Here is a 12,319-nt window from a genome sequence, read left to right on the forward strand (position 1 = left end):
TATTTAGGACATATCTCCACCTTGCAGACTCTTTCAGAAAAACTTTTAGGAGACACAGACTTTCCTATTCAAACACTCAACCTGTGCACTCCCCAGATTCTGACCCTGTGCCTTCATTTGTGCAACATCTTTTTCCTCATCCCTTGTAAGTGCTGTTTCACTTGCTTATTCTCTTCTCTACGACAGAACTCTCTTGTCTGTATTAAGCAAAGATTTATTAAAATAACTATATGCACTTTACACTTGGGAAGTAAGAGTCTGAACAGTCCATTTTCATGTATCTCAAAAGTTCCTTTTACTGAAGTCCATTTATCAATTTGAAAGAAGGGTAAGATGCAGAAAAAATGGTCATGAAACAGATTTTTTTTTTTTTTTTTAGCTTTAGTAATCAAGATCATAAAATCCTAAAATACTGTGGAGGGTCCCTGAGAAAATTCGTTGAAAAGATGTACAGCATAAAATCTATCACTCCCGTTACAGGCAATCAGAATGTTTATAGTCTTCCTTTAAGTACAAATTCATTCCTCTACTTAGAGCATAAAGGGAAAAGTACAGATAGAAAGCACTGCTGGAATATGACTGCCTGGCTTCTTAAAGTACGCAATTTAAAAACTTGGGCACCTAATGGCTTACATGAGACTTCAAAGTAACTTTAAGAGTTTAGTGAACATTTTCCCCCTCAGATCACCAGAAGGGTTATTCTTTCCTTGCTCTTTTCATGTATGAATTTGAAGCAATCATGTTTCCAACTAGTTCTAGGTTAGCTCAATCATTTTCCAGCTTGCCAGATTACACAGGCATAGCAAAGAACACAGAGTATCTTCCCACACTTATAGTCAGATATGGTATTTGACTGCAGCCCGCATAGGTAATAACCAATTTATCCTCAGCAAACCCAAATTAAAATCTCATCAGCTACTTAGGAAAAGGTACGTGGTAGCATTCTTTAAAAAAAAATGTAGTTACATTTATAACTTAACTTTTCAAATAGGATAAATATCCTTTCAAAAAATCTATACATATGTCGAGCTCCTGTTATTCCATAGGTCTTTTCCATTCTCCAGATGACCGAGGCAGACTTAGCTTTCTTCAGTCACCACGTTGATCTACCATCCCTTTTTCAATGTCTTTGGAGCTTTATTCTTGGGTATTCTGTGGTCACTTTAGTCCTCATATCGTATATCCTCATATACGACTATGGCATCTGGAAAATGATGCTGTGCAGTTCATTGGGAGAGTATTTTTACATAACTAGGTTATTATACCTATTTTACCAACAGAGACGTTAAATTGAAGAATTAGACTGATTCCAAAAGTCAGTCTAGCTAATTATTGTCACTCAACTCTTAACTTTTCTGTGTTTGTATTTTTATGATAAAGTACTTCTGTATATGTTATCCAGCATATATAAAGCCATCAACCATCCTTACATCAATGAACATTTTTAACTTGTGTCTTCCAAATGGAATAATAATCAAAGAAAATTAAATCTACCTTAACACGCTTATTGCAAATTCAGACAAAACAATAACAATGACAACAAAATATACATACACAAAACCCCCACTTTGGAAACAATACTAGATCTAACACTTTTTATACCATTTATAGAAGAATCAGTTCTAGTAATATAGTTAAGATATAAACTTCAAAATATTTTGAAGGTACAGATCCTTCACATAGAGAAACAATCAAAATCAGTTCTAAGCAGAATTTGGTTCCAAAAACTAAATAGCATAATATGAGATTATTGAACATACATAAGCATCAGTTACCATCTGCTCATTACAAAGATTCAGAACCATATATAAGGTCATTAATTATAGTCTCTTGCCCAACAAAAATGTTTGAAGAACAGGAAGAAGATCTAAAATTTGAGAACATTTTACCCCTAATAAATTTAATGGTCATCCTAACAAAAATTCTTCTTAAAAATAGTCTTCATTTCCAGAGTCTGAGAGTATATAAAATCTCATTTTGCCCTGGTAAAGCTTTTATCCTCCTGAAAGTAATATTAATTCTGTCAACACCAACAGATTAGAATTTTATGCCTTATTGGCTGGAATGGAGTGTTTCCCATATAACAGATCATGAAATAATAAGTACAGATGGCAGAATTTACCCTGCAAGAGGACTGACTTGGGGTGGGAGGAGCATTGGGTGGGTCACAGGGCTTCACAGGGATCCTCCCATTTACCCGACTGGCTGAGAGAAAGGGAAAATGGAAAGAAGGGACAGTAGAAACAAATGATACTGTAATCGCTTTCACTTTCCAGATGAATCTTACTGAATTTTACTGTCACTCAGCATTACTCTACCTCATTTGTCTTGTTGAGAGCTTTTCTTTATGCTCTTACTGGTTAAGTTAAACTATGGCTTTATTTCACGTCTAAACGTTTGCAACACCTTAAGCATGAATTACAGTTATTCACATCAACAGTATGGAAAATACAATATGTTGCGCCCACCCACATTTTAGTGTTATAAACCTTATAGCTATCTGCAAAGTTTTAGATTCATTACTGGCTTATGGGATTCAGAATGCTATACTCAGAAGAAATTAGGGTGGAGATGAACAAGGGTATAAATTTCTTGTCCTCTCAAAGGGGTTAGTTACTACTGTGCCTAGGAACAATCATGACTCAGTAATGACTACATACATTATTTCCTGTACATGTTTGCATCAATCATATTCTTAGTACATTGACTCACAGAAGACATAAGTGGACATAGAAGATATAAGGTTGTTGTATGGACACACTTCTCAGAAGGTCACCATATAGGAGGGCAATGTGAGAGTCCACCTCATTTACTCAGAGGTGGAGGAACAGTAAAACAAAATCCTAACAAAAGTAGAAGTCAATAAGGCAGAAAGAACTGAAGGAGAACAAGTAAATCTATCCAGATGCCTACTGACATTCAAGAAAGATTACCTATAAAGCTAACACTTCCGCCAAAAAGCAGTTTTCTCCCAGAAGAAACCTGAATAGCACGTAGAAAATATAATCCTCTATGTAATGCATACAGGCATAGAGACAGAGACATCTTTTAGTTTTAATGTTGATGTCAGAACACAAAGCATTTTTTTTCTTTCATTTACTGGTCAGTTTTTGGAAACACAACATGCAAAATAGACAGCATGGTAACCAACTTCTTTTTTTCCATTTTCAATTTACACAGATTTGAGCTAAGCATGCTTGTCAGGATTTTTCATCCAGGACTGCTTAGTAGATTTATAAATGAGTATTGTGACATGCTAAGAAGTGTTTTATCTCCTCAGCACAATTTCAGAATATCCAAAGTACAAGAAATCATTCTCTCCTTAGAAAATACCTAGATGAGCTTCAGAGCTTGCAGCAACAAGATTGAGGGATGAAGATGTGTCTTTCGGTGATTATAAAACACAGTTTTACACTGGGGAGTCCAAAGCATTCAAAGGAGCTGTTTTTAGATCTCTTTTTTGACAGATGGATAAAGATCTGCTCACTCTATGATCATGGAATAGAATCATAGAATGGTTTGGGTTGGAAGGGATCTTAAAAATCATCTAGTTCCACCCTCTTGTGACATAGGCAGTCACCTCCCACTACACTAGGTTGCTCAAACCCCCATCCAACCTGGCCTTGAATACTTCCAGGAATGGGGCATCCACAGCTTCTCTGGGCCACTTGTTCCAGTGCCTCACCACCCTCAGCATAATGAACTTCTTCCTGATCTCTAATCTAGACCTACCCTCTTTCAGTTTTAAGCCATTCTCCCTTGTTCTTCTATCGCTACATGTCTTTGTAAAAACTTCCTCTCCAGCTTTCTTGTAGGCCCCTTTAGGTACTGAAAGGCTGCTAGAAGGTCTCCCCAGAGCCTTCACTTCTCCAGGCTGAACAACCCCAGCTGTCTCAGTCTATCTTCACAGGACAGGTGCTCCAGTCCTCTAATAATTTTCAAGGCTGTCCTCTGGACTCGCTACAACAGGTCCATGTCCTTCTTGGGTTTAGGACCCCAGGGATGAAGGCTTTTTGTTCTGATTGCTTAACTCTCCTGCTACCATCTGCATTTGCAAAACTACACATAAGAAACATTGAGAATCATGCAAGGTATTCAACACAGCAACTTGTAGTGCAGATCCAGCACATCTGTCATAACAAATATGCTCTACCTAGAAAACACCAGAAAACAGACAATTATGGGAGACTGTATGAGTAAAAGAAGTCCGGATGAGAGTTAGAAAAGGCATAGAGAATATTTTGCTATACTATGTACTATGTGAATCTGTTCATAATCATGGAAGATGCAGTGTATTTACAGTAGGTAGAGAGTGCCTGGAAAGCAGAAGGTTTGGGAAGGAAAGATGAAAAGGCATGACGCAAAATCTGGGTTTTTAAGAGTCAATCAAATGACTCACACTGAATTTAACAGGCTTTGGACTAAGCAGTTTTCTAAGACAATGGATAGGTTATTTTTTCTTAAAATAATATTATATATTTGTTGGTATGCTTAGAAAAAAGGATTAATCTCACAACACAAAAAAAATACCTTCCCATATTTTATAAATGAGACCCAATTAAATCATTAGTTAACATATTTGTAAGCAGCTACCTATGTGATCACTGAATTTTTATGTAAAACTGCCTACCTGTGCTGTAAGAAGTCTGGAGAAATCTAAGTTTTCTAGCAGTAGCAGCAAAAGCAAGCTGATAATTTACCAATGACTGTCAATAACACTGAATCAACATTTATATACTGCTAATGTAATATTTCATCAACACAAAACACTGTAACTGCTTCAGACGTCTGACCTTGAAGCTATTAGACATGAATTTCTGATATTAGACAGTAAATTCAGAGTCCTTGTAGTCACACAGTTCCACCAAGGATTTCCAGCATGATCATTGCTCAAAATTGTATTAATATTAATACATTAACAGATATACTATCAGAGCTAAACAGCAGACAGAAGGGCAAAAATCTGCTTGAGATCCAAAAGCTACAGATTTTGAGTCAGCCATGAAACACAATCCTTAAATGAAAATGAACAGAAAAACAGCAGATATTTTGGGACTTATTAGTGAAACCCCATTTCTGAATGCAATGCAATAAGATAGCATGTTTTTTAACAACACTAAATTCAACCTGTGTGCGCAAGGCTGGACCTTGAACTTCTCCCTGCAACCTGTTTTGAAAACTTGGACCTTTATCTATGAGTAACATGAGGTTATGTTTCCAGCCAGTATTTCCAGATAAGGATCCAGACTCCAGAGGGGATCAGAATTTTTTTTTTGTCCAGGCAAGGTTTGCATTGGGCAGCAAGAATTCACAGGGCAATTAAAAAGAGAAATTGCATTTATAAAGTTTCAAAAAGTGTCAAGCACAAGTCCTTATTATAACAAGCTACCACATCTTTTTGGTGTGTCATCACAGACTATACAGTTTATAGGCCCTAATTCAACTCCCCGAAGTAAAAGCTTCCCTCAAAATTGGATTCAAAACCTAAAAATTAATGTCAGCATTTTTGAGAGATTCAGCTCTCACACAGGCAGATCCTGTGAAACTGGAATAGGAAAATAGGCAACTGAAATCCAGACACAATTCTGAGATACCAATTAACACACATTTTTATAAAACAGGTTCCAAAATAAATCCTCTTCCTTCCCAGCAGACCTCAGCGTTACCTTGGTTACGCACATTAAACTGTGCATATATTTTCTTGTAATCACACTGTTAAACTATTTCTCCAAAAGATACTAAATGACTGAAACAGGAAAGTAAATGTGTATTGTTTCAGCTATCTGCTTCCAAACCATAGGACTGTCTGCATATCACTCTCTTCAGCCAACTACACTGCTTATAGTTTAATGCATAAAGCAGCAAAAGCCACCAATTGACCACAAGGTACTCAAAACTACAATGGACGCTTTTTTTGGTATTTTTTTAAATAGCGAAATTTCACCTGCATGCAACCAAAAGCAATCTAAGAGAGATTTCTTAAGCAATTAGCATGGCAGATTTTAATATCGAAGTCCAGTTCTCAGAAGACAGAGCTCCTACATTTCCCCGTGTTCCCCGCACTTTTGAGATTGTTATTTGATCTGGATTCGAACGCCCTAACATTACTCTTTTGCTAGGGCCACAGTCTGATTCCCAGCAAGACCTTGGCTTTTGCAGGCAGCAAGCTGATTTTATTTCTGCAGCTATTCAGAAAGATCATATGAGATCTACTTGAACAAAAGGAGTACCATGATAATTTTATGAACACAATGCAAATGCTAATAAAGCATCCCTGCTGTTCTGGAAAGGCTTTAATGTATTGGTGCAGGAAGATAAGGGGAAAAATGTTCAAGAAACTTTATGCAAACTTCACAAAACAAACAAACAAAAAAAAACAAACAAGAAAAGCCTCCACATTGCAAATATCTTCACTGATATTAACACCCATTTGCTGTTCCTTCGCAGCAGATGCAATCTTCAATGAAAATGCTTCTGTTTAACACTGAGAATCTTCTCCAAAAATTAAAATCTGCTCAAAGTAAGTGTAAATGTTTAGAAACCCAGAACTTATAACAAACTAGATTCCAAAATTTCTGAATATGGATAAACATATTTTGGAACAGAAGTACAATTACATGATTATGAAGAAAAAGATTTCTGCTTCCAAAGTGTTTTATGATACATTATACAGAAATGCTTTCTGCATTTTTTTAAATAGTCATGAGGACTAGATGACAAAAAAATTGGTCTCATCCCCAGTGGTATGCAAACTTATAACAGTATACTAACCTTGTATGTTTTATTTGCCTGATGTACACATAGGTTCCATTTCTGATAATTTCTCATTTACACATTCAAAATAAGGTAACTCAAGTAAAAAGTTATAAATAAACTGACAAATACGTATTTTATTTCCAAAAAACCAAATCAGTTCGGCATTTTGGAAAGTGTCTTTCAAACCCCACTTAAAGAGAACTAGAAATTAAATTATGTGTGCCTAAATTTTTCTCACAAGCTGTGTAAAGTGTAGTTAGTTAAAACTTCAGATATCTCTATAATATCAGAAGCATAACTACTGGCTTTTGCATAAAATTCTCAGCACTAACACAACTGTGCTAAATCCCACAGCTCAGGGAAACAGGAAACCTTTGGCCCACAATATAACGAATGTTTTATAAAGAACAACATTATTATTATGCAGTGGCAGCCCTCAATTTAACTTGGTCTCCTGATCTAGAGAGGCTATACATTCAACCCCCAATGGCATTTCACAGATATGGAAAGATTCTTGAAAAACCTGTATCTTATTTTGCTGTATGTAATTAGAATGCATGAAATTTCAGAGTTGTCTCAAACATTATTTCAGAAACTTAGTAATTAGGAAGTGCTTTAAATGAAGTGGGAGTTTCCTGTATGTTTCCTTTTGATTGCTCCCTCCTAACTCCCCCCATGTCTCAACTAATACAGTGCTTGTATTGAGATTTGCTGTAGCATGAGCCTGATTTCGATGCAAAATCCTACTTCTCCAGGATATAGAGGAGGACTGTTTTTCAGGGAACTGTATAGCACTGCTCTGTCCTCCTTTTGATTCCGCTGAGGTTTTGCAAGTAAAAAAGAAGACAATTCCCCCCTTTGTGAGAATCTGTATCTCTTTATATTTTAGCTTTTTTTTTTTCTTGCTCTGAAACCTTATTTCTAGGTCTGCATATCTTGAGAAAAGTAGCAAGAAATATGGATTTGAACCCACAGCTGGCATAAGAAAGTTATTCATTAATTCTTTTTCTTCTTTTTTAGTCACTACAGTATTCCAGACATTCCTGAGAGCATAAAGAAAAAAAACTTTCGTTAAAGAGTCACATTTCCCCACAGATTAACTATATGTCTCCGAAAGGCTACAACTTAAGTTTACGTTAGACAGAGGAATGAAAAAGTAACTCTCAAGGAAAGATCCTTACTTAATTTGAAAGTGAGTTTTTAGGTTGCTTCCGGACTTCATGAAAATAGAAGATTTTATCTAAAGAGTCTAATAACTGTTACAGCTCAAAACAAAAGACATAATGAAATTGCTAATTGTTTCATGAAAACCAGTTGAAATTAGAAGGTTCAAACTAACAACTGCATCTTCCTTTCCCTTCACATCCAACTCCACTTTGTTAAGGAAACTTCCCAGTCTCACCATTCACAAGACTCTCTGGCAGTCACACTCTCAAAGTCAGAGACTTTCACTGGGACCGAAGCCCCTTCACAGCGGGCGGCTCCAGTGAGCCAATGGGTGCCCCATTCGACTCCCTAAACACCCACTCAGAATCAGACCAGGTTTCCTACAGCGGAGTCTCAGATGTCTCATTCCATAAAGCCATTTATTTATGGCTCAGTAACACAGAAACAGCCTGAGCTCGTGCCTCCGAGGAGGAACCCTCAACCAAGGACCCCTTGGGCTTTTATATCCTCACAGTCCAAGCATATGAAACTCTCGCTCATCTTCCCGAGTCTTCGGTTCCCACTGTGCCTCTCCATGTCCATTCTCCTGGCTGCTCCACAGGTCCCAGTGCCCTCTGGGTGCCTTTGTTATGCAAAGGGTAAGCAGTTCACAGCTTCTTGTCTCGGGTTCTCTCTGCCCACAGCTCAACCTGCAGCTAAAACTGGAGCTTGCAAACCGATCTACCTTGCAACAAATGTATTCCTCAAGAATTTTATAATCTAGAAAATCTGATGAAGCTACAGGCTCCTGGAAATGCACAGAGAATAAAATATTGTACATTTCCCCTATAAAATAATAATAACAAAAAATATTACTTCCTTTTGCCAGGCTTACTGAAAAGTAAAATCCTAACCATAAGACTTGGAAGCAAAATCACTACCAGTTCTATGACACTCAAAAAATAACACATATCATCCACCAGGTCTACCTGAAGAGCACTCAGCAAAACAGGTAGCAGGGTAAGTACAGCAGAGTTTTGTGCCATGAGGGTTAAAGGGGGTTACCTTGTGATAAATTATGGAATCGAGACTGCAATAAAATAAAGCAGGAAGGAAAGTGCCTACAGCAGCACACACCAGCCCATCTTCTTCAGTGTCTCTTCCTGTCTCCTAACAGCCCATGAAAGCTTTCCAAAAACGGAAGGCAGATGGTCAAAGCCTGCTTGACCACTTCTGTAATTTGGAAGATGTTGCAGCACAAAGAAGGCATCCTTATCATAACTTCAACTGTTGAAATCATAAAATTGATGTATGTACCCAAAAAGCCTACATGTTTTATTTTTCTCATGTTAACAAAATTTTTTAGGATTGATCTTTTCCCTTTTAGGATACAGAGTAATGGAACAATTCTTTCCTTAAATTTCTTTATGTGACCGTTCACCTTACACAAAACCTCTATAAATATTGTGTACCTTCATTTGTTCTACTTACATATGGTATTATCAGTATGCATTATATGCAACTGCAAGTACATAAATGCTTGTATAACGTCAGCACGTCTGGCCTTTATGAGACGCTTGTCATTCCATCACTTTGATATATGTGGGTTGTCACTATAATAGCAATGTCTTGTATATTGGACAGGAAGAACTAGTGACTACAGAGCACAAGGTAGGGCTACACAGTACAGCCCTTGAGTTTTGTATCTGCTCCATATTTTAATGCATCTGAAATGATGATGAAATTAAGCGCAGACATAGGGACTTCCACTTACCACTGGTATGCTGATATCTGGCTATTGTTATTGAGAGACTTTCTCTATCCTGAACTAACAGACTGATTGGTTTGTCAAATAAACTAATCACCATATGTTTTGATAGAAATCAAACTAACGTTAACATACTACACACACCAAAAACATTAATCTTTGCAAGGAAAGAGCGCTGACAGCATTTGTCAGTTTAAACACTTCCTGGCAATAGCTCAGCTTGTTAACAGGCAATGAAAGACTGCTCTATTAAGCTCAGGGTGATGCTAAAATGGTTTCATATAAGACAATAGCAATTTTCCTTACCACCAAGTGAGGCTGCCTATTGAGAAAGGCCATGGCACACTACAGATCTTTGGTATTCATAGGTATTGATTGTAATGAGGAAGACATTTTATTGCTATCTAACATTATAGTGAATTACACAAACAGCTATGTTTTTATTAAGAGCTAGGAGTCATATAAAAACGACTTAGACTGCTGCTTAGTTTAATGGCATTTCATTTTAATTTTAACTGATGTTCCATACAAATAATAAAATAGATTACACAATCCTTTGGTTTTAATTTAAAACAATACTTTGAAAAGGAGAGGTTTTAATTATTTACAATTTACCAAACTATCACTTCCATGAATAAAATGTTTTTCCTGATCAGTACTAGACTATTTTTGGTGCTAAGTGAAATTCTGAGTTCCTGACAGCCAAGTGTGTGGAAACCTCGCCTCAGCATATATTGCAAGGAAAACTTATTGAGGCATAGAAGAATAAAAAAGAACAACAGAAAAGAGTGTCCAGTAACAGAGAGGGAAATGTAAACCTGATTAGTGTCCAGAGGAGAAGAGAGAATTGGCTTTTTGAACTCATCCTGCATTCTGCAGACTCCAGACATCATGCTGCAGAGTGGTATTTTTTATTTGGGTATCAACGTTGCCAGTCTATCATAAATCTCTGTTGGAGGGATGTTTTAAACTCCCCAGTTCAAATATCCTACTAGCCAAAATCTGGTAAATTCAGGACATGGGATGAGTTTTATTCTATTTTACAGAGGCAGTTGTATTTTAGTGCCTAGATAATCCCCTCTGCTAGAGGTTGGAGATCTCTGATAAAAGCAAACCTCTCAAAGAAGTTCCTGGTAAAATTCCTTTATTAGAAGCCTGATGGAAGACCTTAAATACTAGCTGTCCTAGTTGATGACACAGCTGCAGCTTTGCCCTCTCCCATACCTAGAAGATCTGAAAGAGATCTCTGCTTTATCATTGCATTGTCCCCATAATCTTCTACTTTCAGATATTACAAAGGAGGCATTGCACTGAATTCTGTAGATTATTTGTCCTTGGCATACACATTTCTTGAGAACTTGTCAGGAGTTGTTACACAGGGGTCCAGAAGCTCCACGCTTTTACCGGTTGTACACCTTAGAGACTTCAAGAGATTTCATCCATGCGAATCCTTGCAAAGTCTTTGATTCTTTGATACCTTGAGTTCACATCTGGAGAAAAACTACACATTTTTCTCTAAGAGATTTCTTTTTATTTGGTGAGAAAATTGGCATTTCGGCAAAAAGGGTTTTACAGAAATAACATGCAACTTCCCAAAAGTGTTATAACAGATTACTGAGACTAGCAAGCATTGCTGTAATAAGGGAACCTTTGTTACACCCAGCAAACACAATCTCCATGCAACTTAAGTGAAAAATTCCATAACTTAAGTGAAATACAGAAAATAGGTGTTTAAGTTGCCCACAGGAGTAAAGGTTCACTGTCCCTCACTGTCCCCCCAGCCAAAGTCAGGTGTGCCACATCCACTCAAAGGCTCCAGGGGGCATGGTGTGGGCTGGCCACCAGGTGGACCCCATTGACAGCCCAGTGACACCGCTTTCCCTGCCATGTGCTCTGAATGGACATGGACATGGACATGTTGGCTGCAGGCCTAGGCCTAGCCCTTCCTCCCTACCCCCACCCCCCACATACACAGAGACAACATGTTTTATTCAAACCATCAGTCAAACAATCCGGCGAGATACAAATCCAGTCTCTGACAGGAGTGCTTTAATCCATTACATCCAACATCCTCCTGCTATCACAGTGCAAATGTCTGGCTCATAGAAAAGACTCCGTCAATTCCACAATGAAAGGAACTCCTTTCCCCAGAAACCTACAAGATCCACAGGTACAGAGAACAAAGCTAAAAGATAAGTCATTCTTGGTCACTAAATAATGATGCCTGATAATTTTTATGTTTAATACAAAGTGATCTCTAAGTACCTTTGTACAGTTTTGAAGTACTGTGTTGGATTGCACCCATGCTGATGCAGTTGCACTTAAGTTATTCCATTTGATTTAACAACATAAGGCCATTGTAAGGAGAATGCAAAAGAGGGACCAGCAATCTACATAAATTGACAAGTTTCAGAGTCAATCTCAGTCTTTATATGCCTGAATGTACATGCTGGTTTCTCAATTCATATGTGAGCAAAGTGATACTTTGTACTCAAGACTACTTGCACAGTTTTCATTAAGTCATCATTGTGTATAAAGATGTACAGTCTTGAGACTGGTAAATAAGATTTCACCTATATATTCTTGTATTCTCTCTTCCTTGTTCCTATCATCATAGAAGAAAACTTAAAGAAAGGAGGTGGAGAATGT

The 12,319-nt window shown here is 37.4% G+C and overlaps 1 long non-coding RNA gene across 1 annotated transcript; it reads left to right on the plus strand.

The window, feature by feature from the left end:
• The first annotated feature begins 5,430 nt into the window (after nucleotides 1-5,430).
• Nucleotides 5,431-7,878, plus strand: LOC113949168. Its single transcript, XR_003528372.1, has 3 exons — nucleotides 5,431-5,886; nucleotides 6,448-6,520; nucleotides 7,777-7,878. It is a non-coding gene; the product is annotated as an uncharacterized LOC113949168 (long non-coding RNA).
• The last annotated feature ends 4,441 nt before the right edge of the window (nucleotides 7,879-12,319 follow it).

Source organism: Corapipo altera, unplaced genomic scaffold (assembly GCF_003945725.1).
Source record: "Corapipo altera isolate COAL_440 unplaced genomic scaffold, ASM394572v1 0, whole genome shotgun sequence".
NCBI classification, from domain to species: domain Eukaryota; kingdom Metazoa; phylum Chordata; class Aves; order Passeriformes; family Pipridae; genus Corapipo; species Corapipo altera.